The 16,712-nt window shown below is 49.7% G+C and overlaps 1 long non-coding RNA gene across 3 annotated transcripts; it reads left to right on the forward strand.

Annotated features, from left to right (window-relative positions):
- The first annotated feature begins 748 nt into the window (after nucleotides 1-748).
- Nucleotides 749-11,315, forward strand: LOC128088928 (uncharacterized). Of its 3 annotated transcripts, XR_008210412.1 has the most exons (4): nucleotides 749-4,408; nucleotides 4,946-7,165; nucleotides 7,478-7,622; nucleotides 10,189-11,315. It is a non-coding gene; the product is annotated as an uncharacterized LOC128088928 (long non-coding RNA). The 3 variants fall into 3 exon arrangements; XR_008210413.1 differs by lacking the exons at nucleotides 7,478-7,622; nucleotides 10,189-11,315 and having other exon boundaries at nucleotides 749-3,715; nucleotides 4,288-4,408; nucleotides 4,946-7,301; XR_008210411.1 differs by lacking the exons at nucleotides 7,478-7,622; nucleotides 10,189-11,315 and having other exon boundaries at nucleotides 4,946-7,301.
- The last annotated feature ends 5,397 nt before the right edge of the window (nucleotides 11,316-16,712 follow it).

The raw sequence follows: 16,712 nt of genomic DNA on the forward strand, positions 1-16,712 counted from the left end.
CCCAGGTCCGGGACGGGTGACCCTTCCCTGGTGCGCTGTGGGACTGACCCGCCCCGGCTGGAGCCCGGCAGTCGGGTACCCGAGGGCAGCTCCAGCCACTGTTGTCGTTCCGGTGCTGCTGAGCTCCTGTCCGGGAAAAGCCGTTCCCGGACGGCGGGGAAATCCCACACGCAGTGGCCGTGCTCCGACCAAGTCGGGTTGGGGAGGGGTCCTCTGCCGGCGCTCAGCGTGGTACCGCCCGCTCTGAGGGGCCCTGGAGGGCTCTAAGGGGCACTGTTGGGTACCTGGGGGCTCTGAGAGGCACTCGGTGACTCTGGGAGGATACTGGGGAGCAATAGGAAGCTCTGAATTGCACTGGGGGGGCTGTCATGGGCTCTGAGGGGCATGGGGGCACTGGGGGACTTTGGGGTGTATTGTGGGCTCTGAGGGGACACTGGGGTGCCTTGGGGGGCTCTTAGGGGTACTGGTGGGCATTGGGGGACACTGGAGAGCACTTGGGGGGTTCTGAGGGGCACTGGGGGTCCCTGGGGAGCTCTGATGTGCACTGGTGGACTCTGAGAAGCACTGGGGGGTTCTGAGAGGCTCTGAAAGAAGTGGGGGGACTTGGGGAGAACTGGAGAGAACTGGGAGGCTCTGGGGGGCACTGCATTGCTCTGAGGGGCACTGGGGGGCTCATTGGGGCACCGTGGAACACTGGAGGCACTGAGGGGCTCTAGGGGGTGCTGGGGGGCACTGAGATGTTCTGAGGGGCCTTGGGGACTCCAAGGGGCCACTTTACTCCCCAAAATAGGACAGTTTCTCCCCAAAATATAAAATTTATCGTGGTCCGCGGTCTCTGCTGCCACCGTGTGGCAAATGTGCGGAACTGCACGCATGGTGGTGTGCCGAAAACACCGCATGCGTAATGCTGTGAAGAGAAAAGCGCATGCGTACAGGTGTGCCAAGAAAGGCGCATGCGTAGCGTTGTGTCGATGCAAATGCATGCGTAGGGCTGTGTTCCGACTGGCGGCCGGTGTGGAGGCGTGCCAGGAATGGTGCACGCTGTGTCGGACTTGGCACGTGCGTAGTGTTTGCCGGATCTGATGGATGCGTACTGCTTTGTCAACAACAGTACTTGCTTTGTATTTTGGGTGCGGGCTTTTGTGCTGTTTTGGGGCAGTCTGGGGGTCCACGCAGCTTACATCGAGGCACGGTGCAATGAGTCATACTGCTCAGGGTCTGAATTTGGGGCGTTTGGGCTTTTTGTTGTCATAGCAGGGATCCATCTGGGCCCTAGATTTGGAGACAGGTTTGGGGCCAGGTGATGAGGATGGTCAAGCATGACCTACCTTTCATGAACCCGTGCTGACTAGGCCTGATCTCCTGGACACTGCGCACATGCCGTGCAATCTCATCCAAGATGATGTGCTCCATAACCTTCCCTGGTACCAAGGTCAGGCTAACAGGCATATAGTTCCCCGGATCCTCCTTACGGCCCTTCTTGAAGATGGGAGTCACATCAGCAAGCCTCCAATCCTCTGGGACATCACCAGTTAACCAGGAGCACTGATAGATCGCCGAGAGGGGCTCAGCAATCACCCCCGCCAGCTCCCTCAGCACCTGATGGTGCAGCCCATCCAGTCCCATGGACTTGTGACAGTCCAGACGGAGGAGAAGCTCTCTGACTATCTCCACCAGAATCGCTGGGGACATATTCTGAACAGCGTCCCAAACTTCCAGATCGGGGCATAAAAAACCCAGAGGATAACTAGCCTGGCTATTAAAGGCAGATGTAAAGAAGGCATTGAGGCCCTCAGCCCTCTCCTTGTCCTCAGTGACCACATTCCCTGCTGCATCAAGTATAGGATGATAATTATCTTTGGTTCTTCTTCTGCCGTTGATATATTTATAAAAGGATTTTCTTATTGTCTTTTACTGCAGAGGCCAATCTGAGTTCAAGTTGGGCTTTCGCCTTCTTAACTTCCTCCCTGCATACCTTAACTACTTCTTTATAATCTCCCCAAGTAGCCTGCCCCTTCTTCCAGAGGATGTAGGCTCTCTTTTTCTCCTTGAGTCTCAACAGTAATTCCCAGCTCATCCACACCAGTCATCTACTCCTACGGCATTCAGAGACAGCCTGTTCCTGTGCCTTTAAGATTTCTGTCTTGAGGAGCGTCCAGGCTTCCTGGGCCCTTTTTACCCTTGAGAAGCGACTCCCAAAGGACCCGTGCTACAAGCACACTGAACAGATCAAAGTCTGCCCTCTAGAAGTTCAAGAAGATGGTTTTGCTGGTCACTCATTCGACATCCTCAAGAATGGATAATTCTACAGTTCCGTGGTCACTCTGCCCAAGATGGTCTTTAATCTTCACTTCTCCCACCAGTATTTCTCTGTTAGCAAAGACCAGGTCCAGCAGGGCACCGCCTACCAGTTGCGTAAGGAAGCTATCTTCCACAAGTCTATAAACCTCCTGGACTGCTTCCTCGGTGCTATATTACATTTCCAACATATATCGTCAACATACATCATTCCTTGATGTTTAACCTCATTGATACACACCAACATCACCTCACAGCGTCACCCCACCACATCACTGCAGTATCATCCCAATCTCACCACAGTATCAACCCTGAGCATCACTCCAGCATTACTCCTTGATGTGTATCACCTCAGTGATACCCCCGGCATCACCCATCATCTCAATAACGTCACCCCAGCAACAGCCCCCGCTGTCAATCCCAGTGATACTCCAGCACTACATCCCAACGTAACAGTACATAGAGGCAAGTACCAGGTTCACCCACTGAGGACACGCATATAATCAAAGAATATTAGGATGTTATAATCACAAAATAAAAAAGAGAGATAGACAAAGTAAACTATTATAACAAAAGAGAATAATTGGAAGGCTTACCCTTATGCTGAGTCCACCTGCAAATCACCAGTAGGGGCAATCTCCAGAACAAACCCTTCCCTACTCGTAGCCAGCTCTTAAATAGGTCTAGGAGAGGTGCAGCCTGGCTCCACCCCTTCCGGCAACACAGGTGAATTGAATTGCCTTCACCTGTGCTCCTCTGGCTGACTCACGGCTCGCCTCAGGTGATCAATCAGAGGTTCAGGCCATGACTCAGCAGTTCCCATACAACACCAAATCCTGAAATATTTTCACGATGGTCTTTAATTGCAAAGTGAGCAGGTGACACACATTTCTCACTGGGAAGCCATAAGCTGACCCTGGCAGTTTGGTCAACAGCACTTGCTCCATTCACACCGGTAATCTCAACCCTTTGCTGTCCAGGCTGCACACACAGCTTCTCTACATCTTACTGTGTTTTGAAATCTGTGCTCCCCTACCTATTAGAAACATCACCAATTGTCTCTGAGGACAGATTGGGATCAAAATACGTGGGCTGTCATAGCTCATCCACTGATAAACCTCCCATTGCTAGACAGGCAGACCCAATTACCAAAAAAGTCATTACTTTTTATTTATTTATTTTTCTTTCTTCATACCTTTATGGGAACTGTGAGGTCACAGCCTGAAGCAGTGATTAAGCACCTGTTGAGGGGTGTAGCCCTGCGAGCACAGGTGGAAGCAATTCTCCTATGGGACCAGATAGGGCTGAGCCTGGCTCCACCCCTCCCTGATCGTATTTAAGGGCTGGCAGCCACAGAGGCAGCATCTCTTCGTGGAGACTGCCTTCTTGGGAGCCTTGGGTGAGCCCTTGGAGTGTGGTGAGTGATTCCTTCTGTGTTTCAAGGCTGTGGGCTTCTCTTTTTGTTAGATCCTGCCCATATAGCCGTCAGCCCTTCAATGTGGTCAGGATCTGTATCTGGAGGTTGTCTACTTTGGTGTGTGGGATGTGTTTCCTTCTCTACTGTAGGGCCATTATCTCCCCTTTTTGGGGTATTCTGATCACTTTTAAGGGTTGGCAGCTGTAAGGGTAGTAGCTCTACCTGGGGACTGCTTCCTCTGGAGTGTGGGGTGAGCCCTTGGAGTGGGATGAGTGGTTCCTTTTTTATTTCAGGGCTGTGATCCCTCCTTTCTTGGGGGATCCTGACAGCATTTAAAGGTTTGTAGCTGTAAGGATGTTTTCTCTTCCTGGAGGCTGCCTCTTTGGGTATGTGGGGTGAATATTTCCTTTGTTATTTTGAGGTTGTGAGCTCTGTGTTTTTTGGGGGATCCTGACCATGTTTAAGGGCTGGTAGCTGTAAGGGCAGGGTCTCTGTCTAGAGATTGCTTCCTTTAGAGTGTGGGGTGAGTGTTTATCTTTGGAATGGGGCAATTGATTTCCTCTCTGTTGTAGGGTTATGAACTCCCCATTTTTTAGAGGATCCTGACCACGTTTAAGAGCTGGCAGCTGTAAGGGCATCATCTGTGCTTGGAGACTGCTTCCTTTGGGATGTGGAGCAAGCACTTGGAGTGGGGTGAGCAATTCCTTCTTTATTGCGGGGCTGTGAACTCCACCTTCTCAGGGGATTCTGAAATGGCATAAAGCAGCTGTATCTGCTGTGCGTGTCCTTACAATGCCCTTCAGTTCTTATCTAAGGGAGAGAAAGAGTTTCTTTCCCTTTCTGAGTTGCTGATGGAGGGATTGGTATACACTTCTTTCTTTCAATGCTTTCTCATTTCTGGAATGCTTCAATCATCCCCAATAATGCTGGTTGGCTGACAGAGCACTTCCATAAAGGGGTTCTGCATTTTGTAGATTGCGTTTGCAAGTCTCTTTAAGCCCACTACCTTCTGGTGGAGCCTGTTCCCTCGTCATGATTTTCACCACATAATCTCCAACCTGGGGCTCCAGACATAGTTTGTTTGCTGCCACATCATCCCAGCCTGTTTCATGGCTGTAGCGAACAGTGCCATGTATTAATTCCACCTATGCAGAGTTGTTTAAGGGTGTTCTGTACATAATTATCATGTATTAAATTATGCTTTGTGTTTCTTCTGATCTTATTTTGTAGCTCGATGGGGTTTAAGGATTGCCAGGGCTCCTCTAATCAGTGGTGTGAGAACTGCAGAGCAGGTAATGGAACATCCCAAGCCCCGTGTTGGCGCATCGCTTGTATACAGGCAGGTTTGTGATGACTGTGGGGAGACTCACTTGGGGATGGAATAGGCTTAAAATGGACTCGCTCCACTGGTTCTGTGCTCCCATCCCTGTAAGCTCCATGGCTGCTCATAGAGTGAGGTGCATCATCTGGGACCTGAACCCCAGTGGCCATTTGCTTCATCCTCGCTCAGTATAATACAGTCTGCACTGCTCGAGCATACTGACCACAGGTGTTCCGTTCCTGTCTTACGGTTCTCTCCAATATCTCCCTTATGGATTTGTCAGTGATAATGGATCCCAGGGCATCGTTGTCAGAGCACCTTGTGGCTGACCACCCCAGGGTCCTACAGCTCTTTCTGTTTTAATGGCAGATCTGGCTTTGTGTTAATAAGAAAGAAAGGATTGTCCTCTTCTGGATGACTACAGTCAGGGTTTCCCCAGATATCTCATCCCATTTGTCAGGGATGCTATTAATTTCCCAAACTCCCACCCCTCTTCCTCCCATTCCCTGACCCACATTAAGCAGCTCTGCAGCTCTGGGACCCAGCGGTGTGGCAAAATGTGGCCCCTGGTCTGCTGAATGCTGGATCTGGCACAGAGAGGCTCTGTGACTGATGTGGAGCATCCCGACTGGAGTACTTGGTGCCATTTATGGTGATCTGGTGTGACTCCCCCACAACAAACAAGGACATCCACAACTGGATCAGGTTGCTCAGAGCCTGACCTAGCCTCGCCTTGGAAGGGACAGGGTGACAATCATGTGTCTGGGTAACCTGTTCCACTGTGTCACCACCCTCACTGCACAAGATTTTCTTTATATCTAAGCTAAATTTTTTTCTTGTTCTTTCCTTTAGGTATTGAAAGGCTGTTCCCAGATCACCTCGGAACCTTCACTTCTCCAGGCTGAACAGCTCCAGCTCTCTCTCTCTTTATAGGAAAGGCGTTCCATCCCTCGGTTCATATCTGTGGCCATTCTCTGGACGTGCTCTAACAGCTCCACGTCTGTCCTGCACTGCAGGCATCCACATCCACACACAGCACCTCCAGGTGAGGCCTCCCAGCACAGAGCAGAGGGGCAGGACCACCTCCCTTCGCCTGCTGACCGCACATCTTTGGATGGAGCCCAGCATACGGTTGGCTTTCTGGGCTGGAAGGCGCGTTGCTGAGTGCCACTACTCAGCCTGTTGAGGTCCCTCTGGATGGCATCCCGTCCCTCTGGCATGTCACTGCACCCCACAGCTCGGTGTCATTAGGGTGCACTCCACCCTACTGTCAATGTCACTGATGAAGGGGCAATCCCAGATGTTTGTGCAAACTCAGCAAAGAACACCTTGAGAGCAGCCCCACAGAGAAGGATTTGCGGATCCCGGTGGATGAGAAGCTGGACGTCAGCCAGCAGAGCGGGCTTGCAGCCTGGAAGGCCAGCTGTGTTCTGGGCTGCATTAAAAGAGGAGCGGCCAGCAGGGAGAGTGAGGTGATCGTCCCCATCTGCTCTGCTCTTGTGAGGCCCCATCTGCAGCGCTGCATCCAGGCCTGGGGCCCCCAGCACAGGAAGGACGTGGAGCTCACGGAGCGGGTCCAGAGAAAGGCACTGAGATGATCAGATGGTTGGAGCAGCTCTCCTACAAGGAAAGGTTGAGGGAAGTGGGCTTGTTCAGCCTGGAGAAGAGAAGGCTTGGGGGGGACCTCATTGCAGCCTCACAGTACTTGAAGGGAATGTATAAGCAGGAAGGGGAATGGCTGTTTACAAGGGTGGATCGTGATAGGACAAGGGGAATGGTTTTAATGTGAGACAGGGGAGGTTTAGGTTGGTTATTAGGAGGAAGCTTTTCACACAGAGGGTGGTGACGCACTGGAACGTGCTTCAGAGTCCCTTCCAGGAGGATCTGCTCCATGACTTTTTGCAGCACAGAGGTGAGACTGACATGTTGGCAGTTCCCAGGGTCACACTTTATATCTGCAGTAACAGCTGTGCTGTCACCTTTTTTCTGCTCACCAGGGACTTCACCTGACTGCCTCGACTTCTCAAATACCACTGAGAGTGGCTCGGTGACTGCAGCACTGAATTCCCTCAGAGCTCTGGGACTCGTCTCATCAGGACCCAAAGACTCCTGGATGCTCGGGTCCTCAGGTGCTCCAGAACCTGATCTCCCATCACAGTGTAGGATAGGGAGGGGTCTGTGGGACCGGCATTGCTTCCTCAATCCCCACCTACCAAACCAAAGGTGAGGGCTGTGTATAATGAGCAGTTATCAGAGAAGATGGAAGATGGATGTTGTTGGGTACCTCAGCCTTCTCCTTGTCTGTTGTTCCCAGCTCAGTGCTTGCCGGTAAGCAGAATCGTGCGCAGAGCGCAGCCACGTTGATCAGAGAAAGGAGTGCAGGTTTGTGAAAGAGGCACATCTGCAGGGCAGTGCCTTCATTACTGCTTTGTGTCCCACAGGTGGCAGCAGGCTGCGGCGCTCCTGAGTGCCATAAGGACTGCATGGAGATGCGTGGCTCTTATGGGAGCAGCAAGGAACCGGAATCTGCATTTCCTGGAATGCCTGGAACCCTGCTTTGCTGGCTGGTAATTGTCTGCCCAGCAGGTAAGGGCAATGCACACCCACCAGTGTTTACCCATTCCCTAGCATGGCACAGCACGGTGCTCCCACAGCTCTTCATTGCACTTCGTGGTGCCCTGGATGCTGCCTGTCCTTTTCTTTCTGTGTTCTCCTTGTCTCCGGCCTTTCACTGCAGCGTTTTCATTCCCTTTGCCCTTGCTGTTCCCTACTCCATTCTCTTGCCCTTCTGTTTTTGTGTTCCATGCCACGTTCTCTTGGCCGCTGCCCTTGCCTTTCTTTGCCGCATTCACTTCAGCATTCAGTTTTGGCGTTCCGTGCCGCGTTCTCTCGCCCTCCTGTTCTGGCATTTCCTTCCATGTTCTCTTAGCCGTTGCCATTGGTTGGGCATCCTCTTGTCCTCCTGTTTTTGTGTTCCATGCTGGTTTCTCTTGGCTGTTGCCCTTGGCTTTCTTTGCCATATTCACTTCAGCATTCAGTTTTGGCGTTCCCTGCTGCGTTCTCCTGCCCTCCTGTTTTGGCGTTTCTTGCCGTGTTCTCTTGGCCATCATCCTTGGCATTTCCTTCCACGTTCTCTTGGCCCTTGCCCTTGTCTGGGCATTCCCTTGCCCCCCTGTTATTGTGTCCCATGCTATGTTCTCTTGGCCATTGCCCTTGGCTTTCTGTAGCCACATTCTCTTCACCATTTGATTTTGGCGTTCCCGGCAGCGTTCTCTTGCCCTCCTGTTCTGGCACTTCCTGCCATGTTTTCTTAGCCCTTGCCTGGGCATTCCATGCCGTGCTCCCTCGGCCTTCTGTTTTGGCATTTTGTGCTGCGTTCTTTTGGCCGTTGCCCTTGGCCTTTCCTGCTGCGGTCTCTTTGCCCTCCCCTTGGCTTTCCATCGGTGCTCTCTTTGCTTTTGCCCTTGCCTTAGCTTGGCTGTTTGCTTTGCATTTACCTTGGCTTTCCACGGGAGTTCTGCTTTCCTTTGCCTGCCCTGGGTGTCCTGCTTCCCTTTGCCTTTAGCACTCTAGCGTGAGCTGGGAGGCAGCATTAATGTTACCCTCGACCTAAACCCACAGCTGAATGGGAGTTCTAACGATAACTTTGTTAACCTGCAGCGTATCTGTAGACCAAACCCTTAACCCAGTGTTGAAAATGTCTCTTACCCTGAATGCTGCCGTAAAAATAATGCCCCATGTTTTGTCAAATAACCCTAATTGTAGTGCAGAATACTGATGTTAGACCATCTGTAACTTCAACCCTATCAATACCATTAATTCTATCCCTAACGTTAATTATAATTAATTACAACCCTTGTGTCATCATTACAGCATTGTGCTCAGGGTGCAGCCCCACACATGCGGGGCAGCGCCTTCATTACTGCGTTGTGTCCCACAGGTGGCAGCAGAGTTGCATTGCTCCTGAGCGCTGTAAGGACAGCACGGAGATGCGCGGCTCTTCAGGCAGCAGCAAGGAACCGGAATCTGCATTTCCTGGGATGCCCGGAACCCCGCTTTGCTGGCCGGTAATTGTCTGCCCAGCAGGTAAGGGCGATGCTCACCCACCGGTGTTTACTCATTACTTAGCGAGGCACAAGGTAGGGTTCACAGAGCTCATTTCTGCACTTCACGGTGCCCTGGATGCTGCCTGTCCTTTTCTTTCTGTGTTCTCCTCGCCTCCAGCCTTTCACTGCAGCGTTCTCCTTGCCCTTGGCTTTCCCTGCTGCGTTCTCTTGCCCTCCTGTTTTGGCGTTCCCTGTGGCATTCTCTTGGCTGTTTGCCCTTGGCCACCTTCACTGTGTTTTCTTTGGCCTTCGGCTTTGGCCATCTGTGCCACATTCCCTTGGCCTTTGTCCTTGGCCTTCTTTGCCACGTTCACTTTGCCTCCCGTTCTGGCGTTCCCTACAGCATTATTTTGGCCTTCAGTTCTGGCGTTCCTGGCTGCGTTCTCTTTGGCCGTTGCCCTCGGCCTTCTTTGCCCCATTTCCTTTGGCCTCCTGTTCTGGCGTTCCCTGCGGCGTTCTCTTTGGCTTCTATTTTGGCGTTCCCTTCCATGTTCTTTTTGGCCATTGCTCCTGGCCTTCTTTGCCCATTCCCTTTGGCCTCTTGTTTTGTCTTCTCCTACAGCATTCTCTTTGCCTTTGGTTTTGGCCTTTTGTGCCACATTGTCTTTGGCCATTGCCCTTGACCTTCTGCATCGGCCTTCCCTGCAGCGTTCTCACAGACCTCGCCCTCCATTTTGGCCTTCTGCGTCGATCTCTTTGGTCTCCATTCTGGCGTTCTCTGCGGCCTTCTTCTTGGGCCTGACCTCTGACGCGACCTTTGGCGTTCTCCATGTCTTTCCCATCCCTTTGCCCTCTGTTTTGGCGTTCCCTCAGCTGTTCTCCTTGCCTTTTGCTCCTGCCTTTGCCTTGGCCTTCCCTAACGGTCACTCTAACCCTAATCCTGATGTACCTAACCCTAACACCTTTCCTGTTAAATACTCCTAACCTTACTCTGAAGCCTTTTCTTAGAGCGGTGTTTGGCTTCCACATTTTGTGGGGGTGGGCTGACGGTGAGCACCGTTTGGGTCTCGGCGTTCCTCCTTCTAAAGCGTGTCTCTGTATTACAGGTGAAGATGCCTTCGACGCTTCCAGTCGATGACTTCCCCCCTGCGACGCCATCGGCTTTCCAGGCCTCCCACACTCACTGCCAGCTCGGTTCGGTCAACCGTTACCCGAATCCCCGCTCCGTTCCCTTTCCATGATCTTCCCGTCACTCTGCCACAAGCCCCTACCAAGGTCATCGCAGGCAGCGTGCGGGATGCGGCGCTCGGTCTCATTGCAGTTCATCCCATCGGCCTCAGCCCAGCGATCCAACCCACCCGCACCCTTCCTGAGGGCCCTTCTGCTCCCAGGCCAATCAACGCTTCCTTCTGATGCCATCTGCGTTCCTTCCAGGCCATTTTCAGACTCCTGCCCCTTTGTGGCCATTTTGAGAGTTGTGCTGATTTCAGCATGTGCATTCAATTGACTTCAACCAAATTGGCTTTAGCTTGACATTCAATTAATGTAAACCAAATTGGCTTTAGCTTTACATTCGATTGACTTCAACCAAATTGGCTTTAGTTTTACATTCAATTAATGTAAGCCATATTGGCTTTAGCTTTGCCTTGGTTACGGGGTTGGGTTAGCCTTGCTTTGTTTGTTCCTAGGCAGGGCTACCCCAACCCCGTAACCAAGGGCCATTGGAGGCGATTTTGTTCCTTCCTGGCCAGTCTGAGACTCGCGCCCCATTGCGGCCATTTTGAGAGTTGTGCTGATTTCAGCATCTGCGTTCAATTTATCTCAACCAAATTGGCTTTAGCCTTGCAATCATTTTGCATCAACCAAATTGGCTTTAGCTTTGCATTCAATTGACTTCAACCAAATTGGCTTTAGCCTTGCATTCAATTGACTTCAACCAAATTGGCTTTAGCTTTACATTCGATTGACTTCATCCAAATTGGCTTTAGCTTTACATTCAATTAATGTAAGCCAAATTGGCTTTAGCTTTGCCTTGGTTACGGGGTTGGGCTAGCCTTGCTTTGTTTGTTCCTAGGCAGGGCTACCCCAACCCCGTAACCAAGGGCCGTCGGAGGCGATTTTGTTCCTTCCCGGCCAGTCTGAGACTCGCGCCCCATTGCGGCCATTTTGAGAGTTGTGCTGATTTCAGCATCTGCGTTCAATTTATCTCAACCAAATTGGCTTTAGCCTTGCAATCATTTTGCATCAACCAAATTGGCTTTAGCTTTACATGCAATTGACTTCAATCAAATTGGCTTTGGCTTTGCATTCAATTGACTTCAACCAAATTGACTTTAGCTTTGCATTCAATTGACTTCAACCAAATTGGCTTTAGCCTTGCATTCAATTGGCTTCAACCAAATTGGCTTTAGCTTTACATTCGATTGACTTCATCCAAATTGGCTTTAGCTTTACATTCAATTAATGTAAGCCAAATTGGCTTTAGCTTTGCCTTGGTTACGGGGTTGGGCTAGCCTTGCTTTGTTTGTTCCTAGGCAGGGCTACCCCAACCCCGTAACCAAGGGCCGTTGGAGGCGATTTTGTTCCTCCCGGCCAGTCTGAGACTCGCGCCCCATTGCGGCCATTTTGAGAGTTGCTCTGATTTCAGCATCTGCGTTCAATTTATCTCAACCAAATTGGCTTTAGCCTTGCAATCATTTTGCATCAACCAAATTGGCTTTGGCCTTGCATTCAATTGACTTCAACCAAATTGGCTTTAGCCTTGCATTCAATTGGCTTCAACCAAATGGCTTTAGCTTTACATTCAATTAATGTAAACCAAATTGGCTTTAGCTTTGCCTTGGTTACGGGGTTGGGCTAGCCTTGCTTTGTTTGCTCCTAGGCAGGGCTAACCCAACCCCGTAACCAAGGGCCGTCGGAGGCGATTTTGTTCCTTCCCGGCCAGTCTGAGACTCGCGCCCCATTGCGGCTATTTTGAGAGTTGCTCTGATTTCAGCATGTGCGTTCAATTTATCTCAACCGAATTGGCTTTAGCATGTGCATTCAATTGGCTTCAACCAAATTGGCTTTAGCTTTACATTCAATTGACTTGAACCAAATTGGCTTTGGTTTTGCATTCAATTGGCTTCAACCAAATTGGGTTTAGCCTTGCATTCAATTGACTTCATCCAAATTGGCTTTAGCTTCACATTCAATTAATGTAAGCCATATTGGCTTTAGCTTTGCCTTGGTTACGGGGTTGGGCTAGCCTTGCTTTGTTTGTTCCTAGGCAGGGCTACCCCAACCCCGTAACCAAGGGCCGTTGGAGGCGATTTTGTTCCTTCCCGGCCAGTCTGAGACTCGCGCCCCATTGCGGCTATTTTGAGAGTTGCTCTGATTTCAGCATGTGCGTTCAATTTATCTCAACCGAATTGGCTTTAGCATGTGCATTCAATTGGCTTCAACCAAATTGGCTTTAGCTTTACATTCAATTGACTTGAACCAAATTGGCTTTGGTTTTGCATTCAATTGGCTTCAACCAAATTGGGTTTAGCCTTGCATTCAATTGACTTCATCCAAATTGGCTTTAGCTTCACATTCAATTAATGTAAGCCATATTGGCTTTAGCTTTGCCTTGGTTACGGGGTTGGGCTAGCCTTGCTTTGTTTGCTCCTAGGCAGGGCTAACCCAACCCCGTAACCAAGGGCCGTTGGAGGCGATTTTGTTCCTTCCCGGCCAGTCTGAGACTCGCGCCCCTTTGTGGCCGTTCTGAGAATTGCAATGTGTTTGGGTGGGCTGAGATCTGCACTGCTTTTGAGGTGGGTTGCAGTATGCAACATTCTCACAAGTGTGGTGTCACTAATGGGGTGTGGAGGCTTTGTACCCTTTCTCTGGTTGGTCTGACATCTATGTGAACCATGTCTTAAAGTGTACTGCGTATGCGTGTGCTGCGCCTGTAAATTGCGTCGTGCCATGTATGCAATATGTGTTAAGTTGCGCCTGTAAACTGTGTTGTGCCATGTACAGAATGTGTGGATGCTGCGCCTATAAACTAAGTCTTGGAATCAGAGATCCATGTTCATTACATGTTTTGCTTCTCAATGTGTAGTTGCTGGTATAGCGCGTATGTATATGATTGTATGAGTCATGCCTTGTGGAAACAGTGCTGTAATAAACAAACAGTTAAACAATGCATGTATGTTGTGTGTCTTGCTTTGTCACGGCAACGACTGGAAGGACACTGGAAGGTAGGTGACAAAGGTAGGTGTGGAGGGTGGTAGACTTAGATGGGGGTTAGACTTAGACATAGACACTGGGGGTTAGACTTAGACTTAGACACTGGGCATTAGACTTAGACTTAGAAACTGGGGGTTAGACTTAGACACTGGGCGTTAGACTTAGACACTAAGGGTTAGACTTAGACACTGGGGGTTAGGCTTAGACTTAGACACTAAGGGTTAGACTTAGACACTGGGGGTTAGGCTTAGACTTAGACACTGGGGGTTAGGCTTAGACTTAGACACTAAGGGTTAGACTTAGACACTGGGGGTTAGGCTTAGACTTAGACACTAAGGGTTAGACTTAGACACTGGGGGTTAGGCTTAGACTTAGACACTAAGGGTTAGACTTAGACACTGGGGGTTAGGCTTAGACTTAGACACTAAGGGTTAGACTTAGACACTGGGGGTTAGGCTTAGACTTAGACACTAAGGGTTAGACTTAGACACTGGGGGTTAGGCTTAGACTTAGACACTAAGGGTTAGACTTAGACACTGGGGGTTAGGCTTAGACTTAGACACTAAGGGTTAGACTTAGACACTGGGGGTTAGGCTTAGACTTAGACACTAAGGGTTAGACTTAGACACTGGGGGTTAGGCTTAGACTTAGACACTAAGGGTTAGACTTAGACACTGGGGGTTAGGCTTAGACTTAGACACTGGGGGTTAGACTTAGACACTGGGGGTTAGGCTTAGACTTAGACACTAAGGGTTAGACTTAGACACTGGGGGTTAGGCTTAGACTTAGACACTAAGGGTTAGACTTAGACACTGGGGGTTAGGCTTAGACTTAGACACTAAGGGTTAGACTTAGACACTGGGGGTTAGGCTTAGACTTAGACACTGGGGGTTAGGCTTAGACACTGGGGGTTAGGCTTAGACTTAGACACTAAGGGTTAGACTTAGACACTGGGGGTTAGGCTTAGACTTAGACACTGGGGGTTAGACTTAGACTTAGACACTAAGGGTTAGACTTAGACACTGGGGGTTAGGCTTAGACTTAGACACTGGGGGTTAGGCTTAGACACTGGGGGTTAGGCTTAGACTTAGACACTAAGGGTTAGACTTAGACACTGGGGGTTAGGCTTAGACTTAGACACTAAGGGTTAGACTTAGACACTGGGGGTTAGGCTTAGACTTAGACACTAAGGGTTAGACTTAGACACTGGGGGTTAGGCTTAGACTTAGACACTAAGGGTTAGACTTAGACACTGGGGGTTAGGCTTAGACTTAGACACTAAGGGTTAGACTTAGACACTGGGGGTTAGGCTTAGACTTAGACACTAAGGGTTAGACTTAGACACTGGGGGTTAGGCTTAGACTTAGACACTAAGGGTTAGACTTAGACACTGGGGGTTAGGCTTAGACTTAGACACTAAGGGTTAGACTTAGACACTGGGGGTTAGGCTTAGACTTAGACACTAAGGGTTAGACTTAGACACTGGGGGTTAGGCTTAGACTTAGACACTAAGGGTTAGACTTAGACACTGGGGGTTAGGCTTAGACTTAGACACTAAGGGTTAGACTTAGACACTGGGGGTTAGGCTTAGACTTAGACACTAAGGGTTAGACTTAGACACTGGGGGTTAGGCTTAGACTTAGACACTAAGGGTTAGACTTAGACACTGGGGGTTAGGCTTAGACTTAGACACTAAGGGTTAGACTTAGACACTGGGGGTTAGGCTTAGACTTAGACACTAAGGGTTAGACTTAGACACTGGGGGTTAGGCTTAGACTTAGACACTAAGGGTTAGACTTAGACACTGGGGGTTAGGCTTAGACTTAGACACTAAGGGTTAGACTTAGACACTGGGGGTTAGGCTTAGACTTAGACACTAAGGGTTAGACTTAGACACTGGGGGTTAGGCTTAGACTTAGACACTAAGGGTTAGACTTAGACACTGGGGGTTAGGCTTAGACTTAGACACTAAGGGTTAGACTTAGACACTGGGGGGGTTAGGCTTAGACTTAGACACTAAGGGTTAGACTTAGACACTGGGGGTTAGGCTTAGACTTAGACACTAAGGGTTAGACTTAGACACTGGGGGTTAGGCTTAGACTTAGACACTAAGGGTTAGACTTAGACACTGGGGGTTAGGCTTAGACTTAGACACTAAGGGTTAGACTTAGACACTGGGGGGTTAGGCTTAGACTTAGACACTAAGGGTTAGACTTAGACACTGGGGGTTAGGCTTAGACTTAGACACTAAGGGTTAGACTTAGACACTGGGGGTTAGGCTTAGACTTAGACACTAAGGGTTAGACTTAGACACTGGGGGTTAGGCTTAGACTTAGACACTAAGGGTTAGACTTAGACACTGGGGGTTAGGCTTAGACTTAGACACTAAGGGTTAGACTTAGACACTGGGGGTTAGGCTTAGACTTAGACACTAAGGGTTAGACTTAGACACTGGGGGTTAGGCTTAGACTTAGACACTAAGGGTTAGACTTAGACACTGGGGGTTAGGCTTAGACTTAGACACTAAGGGTTAGACTTAGACACTGGGGGTTAGGCTTAGACTTAGACACTAAGGGTTAGACTTAGACACTGGGGGTTAGGCTTAGACTTAGACACTAAGGGTTAGACTTAGACACTGGGGGTTAGGCTTAGACTTAGACACTAAGGGTTAGACTTAGACACTGGGGGTTAGGCTTAGACTTAGACACTAAGGGTTAGACTTAGACACTGGGGGTTAGGCTTAGACTTAGACACTAAGGGTTAGACTTAGACACTGGGGGTTAGGCTTAGACTTAGACACTAAGGGTTAGACTTAGACACTGGGGGTTAGGCTTAGACTTAGACACTAAGGGTTAGACTTAGACACTGGGGTTAGGCTTAGACTTAGACACTAAGGGTTAGACTTAGACACTGGGGGTTAGGCTTAGACTTAGACACTAAGGGTTAGACTTAGACACTGGGGGTTAGGCTTAGACTTAGACACTAAGGGTTAGCCTTTAGCCTTTAGCCTTTAGCCTTTAGCCTTTAGCCTTTAGCCTTTAGCCTTTAGCCTTTAGCCTTTAGCCTTTAGCCTTTAGCCGTTAGCCTTTAGCCTTTAGCCTTTAGCCTTTAGCCGTTAGCCGTTAGCCGTTAGCCGTTAGCCGTTAGGGTTAGGGTTAGGGTTAGGGTTAGGGTTAGGGTTAGGGTTAGGGTTAGGGTTAGGGTTAGGGTTAGGGTTAGGGTTAGGGTTAGGGTTAGGGTTAGGGTTAGGGTTAGGGTTAGGGTTAGGGTTAGGGTTAGGGTTAGGGTTAGGGTTAGGGTTAGGGTTAGGGTTAGGGTTAGGGTTAGGGTTAGGGTTAGGGTTAGGGTTAGGGTTAGGGTTAGGGTTAGGGTTAGGGTTAGGGTTAGGGTTAGGGTTAGGGTTAGGGTTAGGGTT

This window comes from Tympanuchus pallidicinctus, unplaced genomic scaffold (genome assembly GCF_026119805.1).
Source record: "Tympanuchus pallidicinctus isolate F22 unplaced genomic scaffold, pur_lepc_1.0 scaffold38, whole genome shotgun sequence".
Classification (NCBI taxonomy): domain Eukaryota; kingdom Metazoa; phylum Chordata; class Aves; order Galliformes; family Phasianidae; genus Tympanuchus; species Tympanuchus pallidicinctus.